This window comes from Humulus lupulus, chromosome 6, assembly GCF_963169125.1.
Source record: "Humulus lupulus chromosome 6, drHumLupu1.1, whole genome shotgun sequence".
Taxonomy (NCBI): domain Eukaryota; kingdom Viridiplantae; phylum Streptophyta; class Magnoliopsida; order Rosales; family Cannabaceae; genus Humulus; species Humulus lupulus.
In genome coordinates this window covers 54,502,526-54,526,103 of record NC_084798.1, presented here as the reverse complement: position 1 = coordinate 54,526,103, position 23,578 = coordinate 54,502,526, and the positions used below count along the sequence as shown (strand labels likewise).

Here is a 23,578-nt window from a genome sequence, read left to right as displayed (position 1 = left end):
AAGGCTTCGTTTCAGCAACATTTGCCTCCTCAACCTTAGTGGAACTTTTGTTTAGAGACTCAAAAGTTTGCAAGTCATTCAACAGTTGGGTCATGTTGTACTCCAATTTGTTCATAACATAGTTGGTAGTGAATGCCGCAAAAACTAGTGTGAGAGATTCAAGTATCACACTTACTTGAATTCTCTCATCAATGGTTGCACCATGGATTTCTTCATCGTGCAATATATATATATATCATGTATAGGACATGTTATCTGACAGAAACATTTTTCTTCATTTTGATATTCATGAAGCTTCTAGTAGCATCATGTCTGCACTTATCAGACTGCTGTCCAAACATGCCTTGTAGAGATTCCCAAATCTCATAAGCTGTTTCAACAGCTTTAAACTTCTTTCTAATCACATTGCTCATACTAGCAAGCATATAACATTTGGCCTTATTGTTAGATAAGATCCAATTGTCATACTTTTCTCTAGCAGTTTTGGCAACAGTGGGAGCAAGAACCTCAGGACATTACTCATTCAAGAAAAACATGTAGTTTTCACATATCAAAACAATGTTCATGTTCGATTTCCATTTCATGTAGTTATCACCAGGCAATTTATCATTGGAAAGTAAAGCACTTACAGGGTTTGGATTAGACATATTGCTGAAAAATAAATAAATAAAATATAATGAATTCATGCATATAACAAATATCAGTTTATATTTGGAATAGTAAGCATGATGCATGAATGCAACACATAAAATAACATACAAAAAATAATAATTACTAATCCATTATAGATTAATTTGAAACTTAATGGACCAACCTTGGGGTATGTTAGACTAATTACAAATTAACCTTGAGAGAAGATCTCAACTCCATAAGTGAAAACTTAAAAGCTCTTCTCTTTTGACTTATGAATTATTGTTAGTTTGGTCAAGATGTACTAGTCATGCTTGAAAGCCTAGATCCATCTTCGGAGTGTAACCCATTATTTTTCGATTAATGACTTAACTTAAGAGTGTGTCTTAGGGTCAGTCAAACTTGAAATACATCACTAATCTTATTCTCGTATGAAATTTTTTTAGGATTAATGCCCTAAAAGCATGTAAAGAAAATTATTGGTTTTAAATAAAATTACAATTTTATTATATTTGAATGTTATCATTATTGTTTGAATTAATTATATATTAATATCAAGAAAATTCCCTATTCATTCATGAGAATATGATCTTGTATTAGTACGAGTGAATTAAGATAATATATAATGAATAAAATTGTCAGTAACATATTCAAGTAAGGAATATTTAATAAATTGTTACAAGTACGGTTTACTAAGCATACGAGATGCATGTAATCTAGATTCAGATTACTGATGTTGATAGAAATCTTAGTAAAGGTGTTGTATATAATAGAGATAATATATGACAGGACCAATAAGAATTAGGTATCTTTATAAACTTGCCGTTTGATGTAAAGATTTAATTCTTATCATAATAGATGATCATTTGTAGATCAGTCTAAATCCTGAGTATTCATGAACTACTGTTTATGTTTATTGGATCTTTTGGAGATTCAATATCATGGATAGCTGGGAACATGAATTACAATAATGGAATCCATGCATTCCTAACATATCGAATATTGGTTCCCATAAGGGTTGATTCTGTAACAGAATAGTTATTGAGCTCAAATCTACAATTAGATTATAAATTAATTATTCCCTAGTGAATTAATGGTACTTAAGGATCAAGAGGTAAAACGATAATTTTGACCAGCTCTAATTAACGAACCAATAAATGGAGGACAAAACTAGATATATTGACCATATCAATGGACTACTAGAGAAAACTCTGTAAATATAATTCTATAAATACTTAGAGTGCAATTCCATATTTATAGTGGAGTAATCAAAGAATTAACAAATAAGATTATTAGATTAAAGAGTTTAATTAATAATCTGGTTTATTGGAGCTTCGTATTATAGGTCCATGGTCCCCAGATCACCTCTATCCTACACTGTCAAGGGTAAGGATGTCAAAAGAAAGATTTGTTAAGAGAAATAACTAAATTGCAAAGGAATTAATTTTTCAGGGCAAGGAAATAATTATTTGATAATTATGGGTAATTGATTAATTATGAATTAATCAATTATTTAACTATATAGTTTTTATTTTGAAAAACTATAGGTTAAAATTAATATTAAGCTTGTTTGGATTAATATAAAGAGAGAGAATATTAAATATCTTATTTAAAATATGATATTTATTTATTTAATTTAAAACTAATATTTTAAGATAAAGTTAATTTTGAATTAACTAATATTTATGTTGGGATAAATATGTTGTCTTAAAGATTGATTAAACAAACAAATGAAAATCTGGGAAACTGGATACAGACTTGGGCAACACACACTGTATTGTACAGTGTGTGGCACCTATACCAGGGATTTAATCCCTGAGATTTGAATTTTGAATTTCAAATAATTTTTTTTAATCAATTATTCTTTTTAAATATGATTTAAATAAATAATTAAATGTAAATATCTAATCAATTTTAATTTGAATTATATTTTAACTAAATAGAGATTATTTAATTAGATTAAATATCTATATAAGTCTGATAGTACATGACTTTCAGAATAAGGCTTCATTATTATTTTGAGAAATAAAATTATAGACTCTCTTTCAAAAGCGATAGTTTTCCGTAAACTTGAAAATTATTATAAACCTTCTCTCTATCAAAAATCTCTAGATCTTATGTGTTGAGTACATCTGGAGAGTCACAAAAATCAACCTTTTGAATCCCACGTCCCCACACACATCCTTGTGTGTTAGAGGATTGGTATGCAGTATAAGGGTGTGAGATCTGAGAACAATGGATAGGAAGATTGTTGATTTATAAAAAATTACTCAATGACACTTGATAGGCCACAAGAGGTAATCCCTGATCTGTTTGTATGTGATTTAATATTTATATATGTGTATGATCATGGAAAATATTAATATTTATTAAAATCAGCCCAAAAATTCTGCTACCCACCTTTGATTAGATCATTTAATACCAACAATTGGTACCAGATATATATATATATATTAAAAATTGTGTTGGTTTTGTGCATTTATTATATGTATGTTAATATGTATATTGAATGGATGAATATATTTTTTGAATGTATGGTTGTGCTATTGAGTTAGGAATTTGATTGTTTTTCTAGATCTCGTGTAAGCCATAAAGTGCATAGCATTTTTGTAAATTTCTATTTATGAAATATGTATTCTAAAAATCTGTACACAAGTGGAGAAGGACCCGAGCCACCAACCATGGCAGTAGCTTGAGCCCTCTCGGCCACTTGCGCACAGCCACGCCTGGCCCCTGCGCCTGCCTACGCGTGCCCTGCTCACTCCCGCCTTGCCCCCGCGCCTACCTACGCGCGCTCCTGCGCCACTGAGCTGAGCCCCTACTGCCGGCCTATGCTTGCTCCTCCACACCGATACACGTGCGCCTGCGCACCCCTTCGTGCGCCCCTATGTGCCCATCCCGAGCTTGGTACCTTGTGTTGCCGGCCCTAGGGCACCATCTTGGTGCCCAAAACCCTAATTCTTAATTTATTTGCAAATATCTTTTCTTTAATTAATTTTAGATTATTTGAATTTAAAAGTTTAATTATCTTATTTTATTTTATTAGAAAATATAATATCTTTTGGTTGATTAAGATATTTTAATATCTTAAGTTTAAATAATTATTTGAATTTGATTATTTAATTATTTAAATTCAACTAAATTAAAAAGATGACAAAAATTGTTATTTAATTAAAAGTTAGTTTTAATTAAATAAATTAATTAGAAAGTTTGTTTCTAATTAATAAGTTGGGCAAAACAAAGTTCCTAATGATTAGCAAGAAAGCCTAAAGGAGAAGAGGAGCATTCTTGGAGAGTCTTGAAAGCTACATAGGATTAGATTGCAATTTTATTTCTAATTTTTTCAAAGGGTTGTAAATCTTAGAAATACCCATTAGTACTCGATTCATCATTTATTGTATTTATTTAAATAAATGTTCGTTGATGTTTGATTGATAACATGATCATGCATTAGTCAATTACATGTCATTCATGAAACCCCTCACAATTTCTCATTAATAATGCATCTTTTCTAAACATGATTATTTAGATTTGTCCTATTTTTTTTATATGAATTGTTTTGGAGAAACCAATTGCATGTAAACTACTAAGTATTAAATTAGTTAAAACTTGGTAACTCATACCATAATAAAGTCAATAGATTTTATAGACCTTTAAGATAATCAACTTTATGTAAAAAACATTTTAGTAAAGTTAGATGAATGTAATGGATAATTATTTAGATCACATTAATTATAGAAACATGCTCTTTTATAATTATGAATTTTGTAATTAATTACATTCATATGGTTATTAATAAACTAGCAATTAATTAATTAGTTTAATAAAACACATTTAATCTAAAATAGTAAGTGGGAGAAGGTGAACATCTCAATGTGACCTATGGTCTCCATTAATAGTACAACATCGTGAGATATGAATAGGGCCTCGAGGTGGATTTGTGTAGTGCACCAAAATTTTTTTTTAGATTATTTAAATTTTTGTGATTTATTTGATTTAAATGTTAAGTGTGATGAATTGTTTTATTTAAGTGTTGTTATTTTATTTGGTTGATTATTTGTTTTATTTGATTGTTTATTATTTTATTTAATTGTTAGAATTGTTTGGTTAATTAATTTAATAAGTGAATAATTGTGTAACATGTTATTTTACTATTAGTGTTACATTTTAATTAAGTGTGACAATTGAGGTGATTATGTGAGCTATGGTGGAATGCACTAAGGTGCATGATAGATAGTAATGCACCCTAGTGATTTAGTGTGTGCTAGTGCATGGTAGCATGGTGCACATGTGTAGATTTTCTACACATTTTATGTTTCCTTATTTTAGATTTTATTTGAGTTAATTTATTTAAAAAAAAAAGGGAAGAAGAGGGCTTGGGCGTGTGACCTAGTGGGAAAGGAATGATTTCCTTAAAGTGATAAAAATCAAAAATTGAAGATAATAATTATTTTGGGGATAGGCATGATCATTTTTATTCCTTTATATCTTTTTAAATAAAGAGGAATTAAGAGAAAATAAATGGGAAATGGAAACTTACCTTATTGTGTTAGGGGAGACTTTATGGGAGGATTTTGATAAAGGGGATATGAAAGGAGAGAAGAGCCATTGCTCTTGGGTGGCTGCCGTGACCTAGAGAGAGAGAGAGAAGAGAGTGGCGTGTAGAGAGAGAGGAAGAAAGAAAGAAAGGAAGAAGGAAGAAGAAGGTGAAGAGGAACCCCTCTTAGAGCTTGAACAAGGGTGTGGAGTTTGGGTATTGATCTTTTGTGTTCTTGATTTTACAATCAAGAGAGGTAATGGTCTTTTCTTGGCCCTTATATTGTTTTTGGTGGGTTGTCTATGAGGTTTTGTTAATGATGCTAATGGTTGATTTTGGTAGGATTGGTGTATAGGATTTATATATTGTGAGAGTATGATTTGTGTTAAAAAGGGTTGTGATGTTGATTTTGCTAGGCATAAAAGTTGTGATAATCTATGAGTGCATGTATGGTGATTTCGGCCTAGGCTTACCCAAGGGTGTTCTTGATATTTTGTGTGATGTTGTGTGATTTACAATATATTAGATCCATGTTTTAGGACCTATGTTATATGGGTAAGAGGATAATTGGCAATCTTGATATTTTGATCCATGAAATTTTGATAGATGCATGTTATATTTTGAATGATTAAATTACAAGATGCATGAAAATAATGATAGAAACATGTTAGGTTAATATAAGGCATATGTGAATATGGTGCTTATAAATTACTATATGTTATTGTTATTGATAGTGTTTTGTTGGTTTTCATGGAATTGCAACAAATGGTTTTTAAAAGGATTCATGTGAATATGTTAGTAATATTAGAATCATGCATAGTATAAGAGTATAATGAGATTTTAAACATGTATGATTTCATGTAATTTTGAGACAAAAGTTGAGTTTTATGAGGAATTAAGCTTGCTGTTTTTTTTTGTAAATAATTGGGTAAAAGTTGATAAGAAGATGAGTTGCATGCATAAATAATGTTCTTGATGAATATGTTAATTTTTATGAAATTAAAAAGAGGATTTTAAGTCTCATGTTATGATATTTTACTCAAATAATTACCTACAGAATTTTTATTGAATTTTGAGAAAATATGAGTTTATAGTTTATAAAATTGAATATGGTGATTTTAGTGATAAAAATAGTTGCTGGAATTTTTGTAATGAAATATTGAAGTAAGTTTCACTAAAATGAATTTGGTGAGTTTTTGGAATAAATTATTTTTCCTAAGTTATGGTAATATTGAAAAATGATATTTTTAATGGTATGAATGCATATTTTGATAAGTAATGATTTTTCATTTATTTTGATTGAGAAAAATATTTGGACTCTATTTATTTGTGATTTTTGAATAAAATAAATGGTGGCTGAAAGTTTGTTTTAAAAAGGTTAAAAATTGTTATTAAATTACCACATATGGATTTTTGCTACTTAAAAACTAAGTCTTAAATAAATTAAATCAAAATGTATTTTTCCACACTTAAAATATATTTTCTCACATCATTTATGTAACACAATGATAAAATATATCTTTAAAAAGGGACATCTTAAAAATAGGCATTTTAATTAAATCCAAGCTTTTTGGTTAATTCTTTGTAATTTGAGATTAATTAATGGAGATGTCACATATTTTATTTTTAAGCTAAAATAAAATATTGTTTTGAGAAATTTAATCAACTTAGAAATTTTAAGAAAAATAAAGCGTGTAATATGTCTATTGATTTTAAAATAATAAAAGAAATGTAGAATTATCGTTTTTGAAAACGTCTTTATTACGCAACGTTCCCACGTATGCATGTTACATGCAAATCAACTTTTACGTCCAAAATCATGATTATTATTCAACTATGTGATTTTTATAAAACAATCATGTTAGTAAAATGGGTAGAACGAGCATTATTCTTTTTGGCGATAATTGCATGTTTAGTGTAACTGTTATCATGAGTGCATGGCCCATGCACACATGAGTTGTATGGAAGGGCAAAATAGTAATTTTATGAACCTAAGAAATGTTATTTTGATTATGATATAGGCTCGTTGAAAGATTGTGAAATTCTTAGCTTGGACCTGAGGTAAGGAAGTTAGATAGATTCTATGATTTTATGCTATGAATGGTCAGGTTGTTATATGAATGAACTGTTATGAAATTATGAATGCCATAATGTGATGATATGTTGAATGTGATATGTGTATGGATGTTAGATACATCAAACAGATTACGATGTCAGATACATCGAACGAGTTACTAAGGACATTGAGACGTAACTCACATCAAACAGATTACGATGTTAGATACATCAAACAGATTACGATGTCAGATACATCGAACGAGTTACTAAGGACATTGAGACGTGACTCCTAGGGCGGACGCGCCGAGGTTATTCAAGGACCAGTGATCTCCTGTTTACCTCATAGGGTGACATGGACAACTAGCGTTCCATGCTCATCATGTATGCTGTATGTTTGTGATATGATGATATGTCACATTTATGTTATGTTATGATGATATGTCACATTTATGTTATGGTATGATGATATGTCACATTTATGTTATGATATGATGAAATGTCACATTTATGTTATGATATGATGAAATGTTACGATTATGTTATGATATACCATGATGTTTTAGATGAACGTTAGTGTGTGGTTGTTTGTTGTTTTTCTTACTTGCTTATTTGCTTGTACTTCCTTACTGGGCTTTTAGCTCACCCCTTTACTTTCCTTCCAGGTAGCAAATAGGCTTTCTCTATGGCACGCGTGGTGACGTGAGGAGTCCTTTCATCATGGGGTGTATGGCATGGGGCAATCCTATGGACGATAAAACGATCAACGTAGAACGCCATTTAAATTATGTTTTGTTTTTAAGAGACTTTCCTAAATTATCAGCGGGACTCTGTTATTTAAATTATTTGGTTTTCTTTTAACTTTGCATAAAAACTTATGTTTTATTTTAAACTTATGGTGCCAACTTGCATGATTTTAAATAAGTCCCCCTGAGACTTTAATAATGGATGGTATTCTTTTATAAATTATGTTATGCGAATGTTTTGTAAGTATTAGTCTAGGGCGTTCTTTACAATTTGTTTCTGTCCCCCTAAGGAAAGTTTGTGGACATATTAATACCAAGGATGGCTTCATACGAAGATAGGACGAAGTGATGTATTTTAGGCTTGACCGACCCTAAGGGGACACTCTTTAAGTTAAGTCATGAATTCTGAAATAATGGGTTACACTTACAAAGATGAAATTAAGCTTTTGCGGTGGATAATTGCATCTTGACCAAACCAGCAATACTTTATATTTAAAAGTGAAAATAAAGAGTTATTTTAAGTTTTAAATTATAAAGATAAGGTTTTCTTATAAGCTATCTGAATTTAACTTGACCGACCCCAAGGCGACACTTAATTTGTTGGGTAGTTTTATCATGGAAAAGTAAATGTTAATTTATGTATTTGAATTGTTGCATTCATGCATCATGTTTACTTTCCAAAACATAATTTTTTTTTCAAATGATAATATTATTGTATTTTATTTATTTTAGTAATGTCGAGCGGTGGCAATCCAATAACCTCTTAACTATCACTTGAAAAACTTAATGGTGATAATTTTATAAGATGAAAATCAAATCTAATTCTTATGTTAATCTGTGAGAACCACAAATTTGTCCGGACTAAGGAATGTCCTGAAGAGCCCACTGCCATTGCCCCGAAGAATGTTCAGGATTCGAATGATGCCTGGATTCAATCCAATAATAAGGAAAAATGTTACATGCTTGTGAGCATGAATGATGTTCTGAGAACAAAGCATGAACCCATGGAAATTGTGTATAATGTATTCTTTGCAGGCCATTTTTGGGCAGCAATCTGATCAAAGTAGACATAAGGCTACAAGAACCTACATGACTACTAAGATGAAGAAAGGTGTTTCTGTACGTGAACATGTTTTACACATGATTAACGTGATGCATGAAGTAGAAATACATGAGGCCATCATTGATGAGTGTACACAAGTAAGAATCACACTAGAATCTCTCACTCCTGCCATTTCTGGGTTCACCACAAACTATATTATGAATAAATTAAAATTCAACATGACCCAGCTGTTGAATGAACTATAGACATTTGAATCTATTAACAAATCCATTACAAAAGAGACTGAAGCAAATGTAGTAGAGGAGAAACCTTCAAACTCTGAGGAAAAATCCAAGAAGAGAAAGGAGAACAATGATAAGGACAAAGAAATGGAAAGAAGTCCAATAAAGGCAAGAAGGCACGACAAGCCAGGAAGAACAAGAATGACAACAACCCAAAGAAGAAAGAGCCAAATGGAAAATGTTTCCACTGTGGAGTTGAAGGTCACTGGAAGAGAAACTGCAAGAAGTATCTCTTTGAGTTGAAAAAGAAATGTAAATATGATTTTCTTGTACTTTAAGCTTGTGTAGTAGAAGATGATATGTCATCTTGGGTTTTAGATTCAGGAGCCACTAACCATGTTTTTTCTTCCATGCAGATACTTGAGTCATGAAGGGAGTTAGCAGATGGCGATGTGACCATGCGAGTTGGAAGTGGAGTGCTCGTCTCAGCAAGAGCAAAGGGAACAATCCATTTAATTTTTGGGAACAATTATTTAGTTTTGAACAATGTTTATTTTATTTCTGGATTGTCTAGAAACTTAATTTCTTTATCGATGTTGAATTTTTTTTTTATATTTCTATTAGTAATAATGCAATTGTTATTTCAAAGAATGCTTTCAAAATATTTCAAGCAGAATATAATAACATATTGTATATGCTTAAACGAAATGAACGAATGCTCAATAATTCAGAATTATTTAAAGTAGAAAAAACCGCAAGGTAACAAAAGACTAAAAGTTTCAAACGAGGATAACCCATATCTTTGGCATCTTAGACTTGGACATATAGGTCTAGATAGGTTAAACTGGTTAACGAAAGATGAACCTTTGAGAGAACTAAGAGTTGGAACTCTTCCGATTTGTGAATCTTGTCTAGAAGGAAAAAGGACCAAACGTCCTTTCTCAACAAAAGGAAATAAAGCCAAAGAACCTTACGAGCTCGTACACAGCGATGTCTGTGGTCCAATCAATGTATAAGCAAGAGGTGGGTATGAGTATTTCGTCACTTTTATTGACGATTACTAAAGATATGGTCATACTTACTTAATGCTTAGGAAATTTGAAATATTTGGTAAGTTTCAAGAATTAAAAGCTGAGGCATAGAAGTAGTTAGGTAAAACACTAAAGACACTTCGATCTAATCGAGGTGGATAATATTTGGATTTAGAATTCAAAGATTTCTCGCTAGAGTATTTTATTCTATCCCAACTCACAACACCAGGAGCGCCACAACAAAATGGTGTTTCTGAAAGAAGAAGCAGCACCTTGTTGGACATGTTCAGGTCTATGTTAAGCTACTCTTCATTTCCTCTCTCATTCTGGGGATATGCACTTCAAATGGCAACGTACATGTTGAATTTAGTCCTATCTAAGACCATTAGCAAAACGCCACTGGAACTATGGAATTGAAACAAACGTAGTTTGCACCATTTCTGCATTTGGGGTTGTCCTGTGCATGTTCTTAGACCTATATTAGGGAAATGTGAATCAAGGTCGGAAGTGTGCATGTTAAGAAGTGGTTATTTCTATAGTCCCAAGGATCAAAAGGTATTTGTTTCCACAAATGCGACCTTCTTTGAACATGACGATATGAAGAACTATAAACGTCTAAGCAAGGTAGTATTGGAGGAAATCACAGCTAATAAGATTCCATCAAAATCATCTTCATCATTAAACGATAAATGAAAAACTGAGGAAACCATGATTCCTGAAAAAGAAACCCCGGAAATCATCATCTCCATCATTAAACTGAAAAAGCAATTGTAGTTGACAAATGTTTTAAATGAAATAAATAATTTGAATTAAATTATTACATATATAGACTATATCTGATATTATATGATAATATTAAGTGAATATCAGAAAATTCCAAAGTTTATCTATGTGGTCTTAATCTCATATTGGTATGGGAGGATCGAGATTAAGATAATAAACTTAAGTATTTCATAGTAAAATAAAGTTATGGAATCTTTAGATTAATTACTGCTAGTACGGTCCACTAGTATTATGAATACATGTAACCTAGATCTGGGTTACTAGGGTAGTAGGACATTTTAGTGGAGGTACTTTGCATGCTGAGAGTATGTAGAACTGGAGCAGATGTGATTTCACTACACAAAATACCCATTTCTATAACACATGAATATAAAAGAAATGAAAAAGTATTATGGAAAATGTTATATATGTGGCAAATGAAAAAGGCGGTAATATTTTGGGAGCCCGCCACTTATACATTTTTTTCAGAAAAAATCAAACCAATTTCAAACTCACCATTTTCTTCTTCAGCTAAGCACAATCCGAACTCTATCCAGCTTCGGTTTCATCATTCCTGCTTCAAATCTAAGCTCACATCTCCTCCATCCCTCAAATCTCAGCTCAAGTCTCCTCCATCCCTCATATCTCCTCCATCTCTCTCTCGTCTTTCTCTATCTCGTCTTTCAAAAGGACTAACTATAGATTAATGTTATATTCAAAAGAGTAATCACTTAGCATTACCATTAGTATCACTTTTCAAATTAATACCCTCACTCTCACAATTTCTTTGTTTCGTCTCATGATTTTGTTCTCAGACGATCAATGAGAGGCTTCTCGGAAAATTTCTTTTCCAACGAAGCTTATAGATAATTTGTTCTCAAACTATCAACGAGCCTTCTTCTAGTTTCTCTCGTCTTGCAACTAATGGCAATTCTAGCCACAATTTTGTTCTCAGACGATCGACGAGACTTCTCAGTGAATTTGATTTCTGATGTATAGATGGGACTTCTCAATGAATTTGGTTTGTTTTAGGTATAATCTTTGACTTTGAAGTTTAGATTCATGATTTTCCTTTGTTTATGCCTTATTATTTTGGTTTAACATTAGGATTTTGTTAATTTGATAGGTAGCTAAATCCTTAAAAATCTATAGTTCAACTTTACAACAAAGCTTGAATTTGTTGTCATTGCTACATCGCTCACAAAATTCAACTTCACTACCACTACTGCCGACATCACTATCCAAAATCCATGGCAATAGTGATATGTGTTGTATTGTTCAGATTTGGACTGTTTGGGAATAGGAATGATTAAGAGTGAATGCTTGTATGTAGGCTAAATTCATATTTATAGAGTATATTTGTGTCAATTTGTCTTTAAGTTTTGTTAGTCTAACTACTTAAGTTGGTCTTGTTTGCATGTTTTAATGTATTACTAAGCTTTTCTCAAATAATGCATAATAACTGTTTGATGGAATGCTTTAGTGAGATAAATGAGTGAATTGAATTATTTTTATAGCTTTTTTTTAATCTGCTTATGTGTCGGGGTATCGATTCCTTCTGCCCACTCCCGTCGTGTCCCTCTACTTCTATGCATTACTACTCCTTTATTTTTCAAAGCCTTTTTATAATCCCTACATAAGTTTGCATTCTCCAAGTCTTGCTAAACTCTAGAGTGTTGCTAATATATTTTGCACTTCCTTTTGTACCTATTCTTATTGTGCTAATCTCTATCCCAAGATTTGTATATATGACAAATTAAAGAATTAGAAAAAAAAGTATGATCAATTCATATTGGACTCATCATTAAAAACAGAGCAGAGAGACACAAAAAGTATGATCAATTCATATTGGACTCTGCAGCACTGTCAAACGACATCATCACAGTCCAGGAGTACTGGATTCCAACTCCAGAACAAATACTCGTTGGCTTCACTCACTTTTCTTGCCATGTTTGCTTCAAAACGTTTAACTGCTACAACAATCTTCAGGTGCAGCTATATATATATACCATTTTCAATTCATTTAATGAATAAACCTTATGATGATGATGATGATATTTTATGCATATATAGTTGATGAAATAGTATGACTTCTGAGCTCTTTTTGAGGTTCCCACATGCATTGCCGTTGCTTTGCTTTGCTTTAATAGCCACTCATATCTTCTCCAACATCTTCATTCCAACAACTTTGTTCTATTCATTTGAGTCACCCATTGATATTGGCTTAAATTTTTTGAGCTTGCTGTGATTACAATAAGAATTCTAGTCTTTTTAGAAATGAGAAAACTTCATGTTCTTTCACTCATCTCAAGTTATTGTCTATGGATTCTGGCATTTGCATTTAGTTTAGTGCTGCTGGTAATGCTCAAGATGAGGAGGATTTCGGGCAATTCCATAAACCTTTTTCCATTTAGATTTTGATGTGAGCCTTCTTGCCAGCTAACTCCCCACAACCCCGGTGACCCCAAAGATGGCTGCCACATGCCCATTATTGTGGTTTGGTTCTGGTTCATGGAAATCTCCGATTGCCATTACAAAAGTATTGATGGAATTTCCTCTCTCAGGTATGAGCTTTCACCTTTCTTTACAAATGGGTTTATACACACACATACAAATATTAAAATAATTTGGAAGGTTCTGGTCGTCTAGGCTCTAGCCTTTATTTAATAACAATAATAAAGGACAAAAGTGTATCTCAATTCTCAATTGTATTTTATACAAATATTATTATATCAGCGACCTTGTATAGAGAAAAATTTTGTAGAAATTTAATTTATGTGGTAGATTAAGATATAACTGAAATGATCTGTCTCAATGAAATATGTAGCTAGATCATGATCAAGCATCATATTTTATTAGATATTTAAGTTATGATATGGTATATATGTGCTTATAATACTTCAAATAATTACTATAGAGAAATGGTGAGAGTGAGGGTATTTATTTGAAAAGTGACTGGTTTATCTGTTACGCTGCAGCATTGTTTCTCAAGCTTAATGCAGATTGGGACTTGTTTATCTCATTAAGTGTTGCTGATTATCCACTCATGACTCAGGATGGTACACAAACTTTCTTTTCCCTTGTGACTTTGAAGTAGGAATAAGAGTTGGTTGTTCTATCTGAATCAAAATTTCACTCACATTGGCATTTTAGTCCTAAAAAATTGGATCAGAAACAGTGTCAAATTCAAGGTTTTACATGTTTTTTTATTTTCATTCAAGCACCTTCAATTTTACCTTTTGTGCATATGATTAATGATATGTGCACACACTCTTGTTGCCACATAGGTGTGTATGTGTGATGTTAGTGTGTCAAAATTGTGCTGCTTAAAGATTATTTAGATGCTAAATGAGGGCAATGCTGCCTAGCAAAACTCTAAAATTACCATATTATCCTTTCAATGAATTCTACCATTTGAGTCATTCAAAAGTTTCTTATGAGCCCAACCAACTTCTATATTCTAAAATGCAAAAATATGCAAATAAATGACAGTTGTTTACCAAGCCTTGGTGGCCATTTCAGGTCCAATATCCAAGCATTTAGATGCCATTAAATAACTTTTAGGATCTCTTTATTGTTCTGGATTATTAGTTTCATTGTATTACAGCTTGTCAAAGCTAAAATCTGAGCCCAGCATAATTATACTTAAAATTGAATTATCAAAGTACCAATAATCAACTGTCATATACTGGATTCAATTATGGAAAAAGTACCATTTAATCCCATATATTCAGAAAACAATCAAAACTTACTGTTGTATTGTGTGAAATAGGTACACTCTCCTATCCATTTTGTCAAAATTTACTAAGTCATACTTAAAATGCCTTTGAAGTAAATATGTGTATATATTTTATCCCCAAATTTTAAGATCGAATTAGATAAATTTTGGATTTCAAAGGCTATTTTAATATCTATTGACAAATTTTAATTTTGTATTAATCTTTTAGGTATTGATTATATTCTTTAGGTTGTGGATCGAATTGCCAAGGAGCATTGCAAAGTTAATTTGCAAGAGGTACGGAATTTGTTCTTTTAACTCTTATTATTAATATCTTAAAAATGTTAGATGAGTTTGAATATCTTAAATATTCATCCATAGAGAAGTAGGTTCTGAGATTAAAATTGTGTGCTGCGGTGATAACGGAAGGTTGAAAACTTGTGTGTATTAGAGAAGTAGGTTCTAGAAAATTTGTTTGTGTGCTGCAGTGATATAAGGAAGAAAACTTATTGTGTGTTGTTTGAATTTTTTGACTTGGTATTGATAGATGGTTAGGTAAGCTTTTATATGTATACATTAGATTTTTCATTATATGTATAGATTAGATTTTTCATTTAGTCATATTGTTCTCATTATTTCCATATGTATAGATTAGATTTAATTGCCATAACCCAAGCTAAAATCTTGTTTTTGATCCAAACCCAATTAGTTAATGGCTACCATTTTAGAATCTGATTTTTAAATTAAAAATAACACTAGAATCTCTTGAACTAGAGACTATTACATTGATAGAAAATAAACCAGCAGAATTAACAAAAAATGGTGGTCAAGGCACAACATAGACAAGTGCCAAGTTACTTGTAGGGCTGGAAAACTAAGATCTAATAATTTTGCATGTAAATATGGTTGTTGCTCACATGTAGTCTATCATAAAAAAACAATGAAATTCAGCCAAAACTTGAAACTGTATGGTTCGTGCATAGATAACTCAAATAGAACTTTCTTGTTCAGCTGAATGTTTTCTTTCATAAGCCCATGCATGAAGTTGCCATAATTAACCTGAAATAAAACATCAAGATTTTGTAATATGTTGCTAAGAAATGAAAGGCCACCAACGACAATAGGAAGCAGAGAAGAGAGTAGAGTAAAGCTCTATTTCCTGTCTTAAATATATATTAACAGCCAGTTTGAGCAAATATTCAGTAGGTTTTGATTGTCATTTTCTTTACTTTGTAAATGTCATTATCAAAAGAAAAATGAAAATCTATTAATTTTATCTTTATGGCATCCCCTTTGTTCATATTAAGTGTTTTTTTTTATCATTTTGGATCTTCATATATCTTTTCAGTTATGAAAGTGATAATTAATTTTATATTTATTTATATGTAATTTTCAAGCTCAATCCATCTTCAAAGTTGAACTATAGAGTTATATAAGTATATGTTATATATAGGCAAGTAGATCACCAAATCATTTTTTGTCAATACATATTTGCATTTGTACTACTGTTATCTTATATCTTGTTTTACCATCATCATATTTGTGGGCTTATTATTAATTTAACATATTAAGATTTTTTTTCTCCATTACTTATTCTATACTTGTAGTTTAAATCTTAACACATTAAAGAAATTACAATTTCGCATTTATTTTGTAAAGTGACCTTGCAAGTGCTTCCCATGCTTATGATTGATATAGTTTCATTTAGAGTAAGACTTATGTTATGATTATGTTCCCTTGTGCTTATTCTTAGTTTTCCACTAGTATGAGACTCTATTCTTAGTTGGGTTCTTGTGACTCTACATTGCTTTATTGGACTTTGGTTCTTCTTTTCCTAGCTAGTTTCATTTAATGTGTTAAGATATTATTGTCTGCCTATTTGGATAGATAAAAATACCCTTTCCACAACATGTGATTATAACTCTATTAAAAAAGTATTATAATACACAAAAAAAATAAATGGTTCAGTAAAAAAAATGATTTATCTCAGTTTTTGGAATTTGGAAAATACAATGGTTTATTATACTTTTTTCAAATCATTGTCTCCATTTCAGCTTTAAAGTCATCAGATTGTCTAGCAGCATCACTCTCTATCAAGGTAATGCATTTTTTTATGGTTTGGCTTCTTGTTTTTGTTCTACTACTGGTCTTTGTTTTAGTATGGTGCTTGCTTTTTTATTTCCTATGTTTGTTTTGTCTTATGCATTTCTAGGGTCCAGTAGATTAGTTTTATTTCTTCTCTTTTTGGTGTGTTTCATTTTCTTATCTGAGTAACGGCCCTTGAGCATATGTTGTGTTGTATTCTACTACTTGTTTTAATGAATTAAGTGTGTGGCCTCTGTCTAGGAAAATACCATTTTAAATTAAAAAAAATATTCAACACAGATGTTTTAAAAGTCCACTAATCTATCGAGTCCACGTGCCTAAGATGATGCCATTTGCAAGTTTCTTATCTTTTTCCACTTGGTGCCCCTGTTTTGCATTACGAGTGAAATCTAAAGAAAAAAAATAAAGGGGTTTATTCAAGCAAAAGATGGCAAAGATATCTGATGGGTGCATTGTGTAACTATCAGATTTTTCTTGGTTTTATTTTCTGATGGAATTTACAGTCGCTAATAGATTTTTGGGACTAAGGACTAGTTCTTCTTAGTTTTCCATTTTCTTCTTTTGAAGTTTTCAATGTATCATTTATGAATCACAGATCATCTTGGGTTGGAATTTGGTATTTTATCACAATAATTGCTTTGGCATCATTTGTCATTGCATTTGGATTATGCATTATATAGTGTGTATTTTAAGCCAAGTTATTTCCTATCTAAATTTATAATCAACTGGTGTAATGGAATATGGTGATTGTTTTTTGGAATGTATCCACTTTCTATTTTTACTGTCCCTAAAACAGATTTAAAAAGTTGGTTTGAAGTTTATTTTTTGGCACTTCTATGCACATTGAGAATGTATAACACCTATTCTGAATGGAAAAATATTGTAATGAAGATATGCTTGAAAATGACATTTGTGAACTACAGAAGCTTTCATATCAGAGCGACAAGCTTTTTAGAACCTTTAAACTCCGTAGAGATGAATTTGGATAATGAGCTTGTTTAGCAGCATGGGTTATTAAAAGTGTTGCTTCTTCTATTTCTCTTCTAAGATTTACTACATCTAAGCTGTAATATGATGTTCTACATTTAAAAATTAAATGAACTTGATGCATTTGTTTAGATATTACTTCACCAATTCCAAGCCCCCAAATGTTTTCAATAAGAAACAAAAAGCTCAGTTAAAGAATTAAATAACACACACAAACACCTTATGATCACAGCAAGAAACCAGAAAAGAAAGTAAGAAAGAACACACACCATTACATAACTCAACCTTGCAAGAATGAATATCACATCTCTGCTTTTTTTCTCTGTTTTCACTCTTCTTTTCTTGAGTTTTTTTTCTTCCTCACAATACCTAACTAGCTTTATAAGACAGCTGGAACATTTATACAATGTGTAGGATATAACTACCATAACTAACTTTATAAGCCAGCTTTCTAACAACACTAGAAAGATATGTTTACTCTAATTATTCCACACAGTGGCTTTCTTAAATAGAAATTATTTTATGTATGTTGATACAAGTGATATTAAACTTGTTGAGATGACTAGTTGACTTACTTGACTATAGTCTTACCTACTAGTGTGGAATATAACAGAATATGACTTACTTGAGAAAACTTCTTGTCATTGTGTGCCTTGAGTGTGTAATCTCATGTTTGATAGTGAATTTGACTAAGGACCTAAGTTGCCTTGGCTATAGGACTAACCTGATTTGGTTAAGTCCAAACAAAGAAAACTTGGGCGTTTCTGGTGTGTTTGATTAAATTTCTGTCAGCTGACTTTGTCTTCGATATTGTTAGCCATTTTTCTGTGTGTTTGTAATCTATTTTTGCAAGGGTTTATAATACAACAACTAGAATATGAGATTATTTGTTGGCATGTTTTCAATTGACAAGTGGTTAATATTGTTGATAAAGAATATGTGTGGTTGTACATTTGGCACTTGTAATTAAGAACTTTTGAGTGATAATATTTGTTTTATGGATATTTGTTCAAGATCAAGTTTTTTGATAGACTATTCTTCTAACTGTGTTAATAGTAAATTACACTGATAGTTGTTTTTCAGAGGATGAAAAGTTCCCTAAAAATCTTAACAAAGGAAAACCAAAGAGAATGGCATATACCTCATTCTATAATAAAATATTTTTTAGAGATTAGACTTTAAGAAAGAGAGAACTAGCTTTGTGAGAGAGTTTCTTCAGGACTTCTATTATGTGTGACCTGTTATAATTTGAGTGTGTTAGTTCTTCTCAACTGTGTATAGGGTGTAATCTCATATTGTTGATGCTTAATAAAGACTTATGGTGTAATCTCAGATTCTTGTGCATTATTACATTTGATTCTTCTTACTATGTTACTGTTATTCTTGTGAGCTAGTTTTGCTAATATATGTTTCCTAAAGTTGACAAGCAAGTAACAGTATAAATATATTATACAGTAATAGTATACATATAAATATATATTATATAGTAATATTAATAGTATAAATATATAATAAACTCTTTTTTTTTTGTATTTTATAGTAATAGTATTGAATGGTTGGAGTTAGATATCATTAATAATTAATATACATTTATGAATAATATGCTTTTTAGCTATTATGCTTTTTAGTTATTCGCTGAGTGATTTTCTTATTACTTTACACAGGTTGTTCATGAGGAATTTGGTATTCTTGAAGGTTTAATGACAACTGTTCATGCAACTACAAGTTTGTTTTTCACTTTATTTGTTTCTATAATAGGAGAATAGTTTACAAGTTGGTTACTTGACTCTTGTTTCTAATGTTCAGCAACACAGATGTAATGATCCACTAATCTAGACTTTTGGACCATTAACGAAACTAAACATACAAAACCTTAATAGAACTTACATTTGCGAAAATACCATAATTTTATTAAGTAACTTGTAAAAATAAGAGTTACTTACAAAATATCAAGAAGGATATGGGATCCCATTGTCTTAAAAACAAAACATAATTTAAAATAAAGAGTTACACAGAAAGTGCGGAAAAATTACATATAAACCCATAAAGAAAAGACTACATCCTCGAAATCGAACACTCAACTCCTTGAATCCGTTCACCATCGATACACAATCCCAAGCATCCACGAACCTTACCGCCTCTAAAGCTATTTTCCTGCACATAAAACAAAAAGGAATGAGCCTAATGCCCAGTAAGGAAAATCTAACACATAGTCATAAACATAAATTTCATAATAACATGAAGACATATCATAACACTTATTACATACACTTATTATAATGGCCATTATTACTTGGGGTCCCATAGACTAAACAAGTCATATGCCCATGAGATTAGTGGGGTCCTACTAGCTAAGTAGGTCATATGCCCATAATCTATTTGGGGTCTTGCTAGTCATATGGGTCATATGCCCAAGCCTACAAACATACACACATATCATAATACATTTAATAACATAAAACATAAGATAACATAAGCATATAACATATTGATTCTACCCTATTTTCCTTACCAAAGTTACCGGGATAAGAGGACAGCGTTGGGACTTTTTGGAACACTCCTAAAACCATATATAACAGGGTGAGTCTAATGAAGAAAAAGAGATGAAATGAAAGGAATGGAAAGACTAAACCATTGAAAGTCACACTTACCAAAACTTATGTGCTCAAGAACTTAGATTCCCTAACCAAAATAAGAATGAGGTTAGAAGACTGAGTAGAAGACTAAGAGAAGGGAAACATAACATAACATAAAACCAATGAACTAGAGTGTGTTGAATACCTTGAGGACTTGTAGATCAATCTAACCCTCAAAACGAAATACTATGAAATCTTACTTCCCAAAGTGTTTGATAAGCTTAAGATGATTAAGCTTATGATTTCCCCACCCAAGTGTTTAACTCTCACACTCTCCTAACACTTGCAGCTTCTGAACTTAGAGTAAAAGGTGAATAATGGCTGGGTACTAGGTCCTATTTATAGAGTTTGGGAATGAAGGAATCTTAATTTTACTTGAATAAAAATAATAGCTTTTTAGGTGAAAATAATTTGAATAATCGTTCAGCAGAGGCTGAAGACTCGTTCAAAAGATGCTGGACTTATGAAGAAGTTGAATGGCTGAAAGGAAAAAGAAAACATTTGAATTATGCTGAAGGAGGCGATATATCGCCCCATGTAGGCGATATATCGCCTGGGCCAGTATGCCCGAGGCGACCGTGCATCGTTTCGTGTTTTCCGTATCTACGTGCTGCGATATATCGGCACACACTGAATATTTAAACACGAAATTACACATTTTTAGCTAAGTTTGAATGGAGTAAACAGCCTTGACTAAGCCCTCAACGTATTCAAAGCTGCTGACTGACCTTAAAGCATTCAAATTTTACCCTTATTTAATTTAATCCTCAAAATACTTAATCCTTAATCACCCATTCATAACATGCGCTTAAAATCCTATTGGTTGATATCTAAACCTTATAGTATAATAAATATTATTCTTAATATCAGCTATATAATCAAACCTTAGGTTAAAATTAATATTCTTAAACTATAGGTTAAACTTAGAAAGTCTATAAGTACTACTATGAGTGTCCAAATAATTCCCGGTCTGAACCAAAAATCCACAGTTACAAAGATAATACTATACATACTATAATACTACTAAATAATTAGCTAAGTAAAGTTCTTGGACTCTACAACAGAAGACTGTTGATGGTCCATGAATGAAGGATTGGAGAGGAGGCCGTGGAGCTGGACAAAATATCATTCCTAGTTCTACTAATGCTGCAGAGGTAGTGAAATCTAAATTCATAGGGAAATCTAAAAACAATGCTGGTTTTAATGTGGTTTGATTCTTATTCTTATTATTATGTTTATTATTTTATTTTTTGGAACTATAGGCTGTTGGAAAGGTTCTCCCAGAATTGAATGGAAAAATTACTGGAATGGCCTTCCGTGTTCCAACTCCTAATGTCTCAGTGGTGGGCTTAACTTGTCGACTTGAGAAGAGTGCTTCCTATGAAGATGTCAAGGCAGCCATAAAGTATCTTCATGCATTCTTTGTGAAGTATCTAATCATTGCATTTATTCCTCTCCTCTTGTGTTTGTCTAAGTGTGTAATTGTATTATTTTTAATTTTTGTTTTGTGATTGGTGATATAGGTATGCATCAGAGGGACCACTTAAAGGCATTCTTGGGTACACAGATGAAGACGTTGTCTCCAATGATTTTGTTGGTGACACAAGGTATAATTTCTTTGATGTGTATTTTTAATACATTTTAATTACACTGATGGAACTATTGGCAATGTCATGCGTAAGAAGTCTCTTTTCATCTTGCTAATATTCTCTTAACTAATTTTTTTAAATGGCCCAAAAAAATCCATTGAAATAAACAAGATCATATTGGGGAAACTAATAGTGGTTATGCTGTTATCTATTAAAATCTGTTTTTTAACATTTGGATGATGTAATTTTTCTAAGCATATCCTCTACCTTTACCATAAGACCTTGTACAACTTGCCTTCAATTGCTTACCAATGGTTAATTTTGTGGTCTTACCAATCAACTATCTCCCTCTCTTAGTTCTATAACCTTTCATTTCATTTTTGTCAATTCATCTCATCAAAAGTGATAACTTTCTGTGTGTGTGTGTGTGTTTTTTTTTTTTTTTATTAATGGTTGTTTGTTGCAGTTCCACCATTGCTTTCAAGATCATACCTTTAGTCGATTTTATGGGGTCCATTGTCACCTTAACAATCACTGATCATCTTTTGTTTTGCATACTATGATATTTTGGTCTCCTATCCCCACATAAAACATGTTTGGACAACTTAGCTTACTTGGGATTAGAATGGAATCAAATTATTTCCATGTTGTTTTTTTGGCATGTTTTGAATTGAGCCAAGAATTGCTAGCAGCCCTAGTTGGAAAGGGAAAGAATAAAAATGAAAGATGCTTGTTGCTTGTTCCAATGTATATAATCTTTATGATAAAATGTATTTGATATAGATTGAAAAATTATGGACAATCTTATTGATATAACCCATGCTGTGACTATGAGGACCACCACACTTGTTGTTTTGCTTATCTTTCTACTTTCTCATGCAGATGTGACAAGCGAAGTAGAAAAGGATACTTAATTTTGAAGGCTATGTGTTGGGCAGCTGTAGAATATTTTGTGTTGAAAGTAGTAACTTTTCACTATGTTGAATATTTAAGACTCCTTGAATACTTAAATAACATTTTGTTGTTGATGACAGTGTTGAATGTTTTAAACTAGTTTGTGGATTGTTAATACAATGTTGAATGTTTTTATTTTTTGTTATTTGAAAATCAAGTTCATTTGATGATGCTAGTATATAATTGAAAGCTAATTTTAATTATATAAAAAAAATTAAAATATAATAGAATAAATTAGTGTTATAATACGAAAATTGTGTTATAATATCTATTACAATAACACTTTTTTTGCAAAGAATTGTGTTATGCAAACTTCATTATATAACACAAATAATGTGTTATACTAAAGTGTAGTATAACACAAAAAATGTGTTATACTAAAGTGTAGTATAACACAAATTTATAAGTATTGAAATGTGTTATATAATCGACTATAAATAACATAATTAAACACTTATCTATTTATTAAAATAACACAGAAATTGTGTTATCGTTGATAGTATAATAACACATCTGTATAACAATGATAAAGTGTTATGTAAA

At 31.2% G+C, this 23,578-nt stretch overlaps 1 pseudogene; it reads left to right on the top strand.

Annotated features, from left to right (window-relative positions):
• The first annotated feature begins 13,515 nt into the window (after positions 1-13,515).
• LOC133785109 (glyceraldehyde-3-phosphate dehydrogenase GAPCP1, chloroplastic-like) lies at positions 13,516-22,199 on the top strand (annotated as a pseudogene).
• Positions 22,200-23,578: the final 1,379 nt, after the last annotated feature.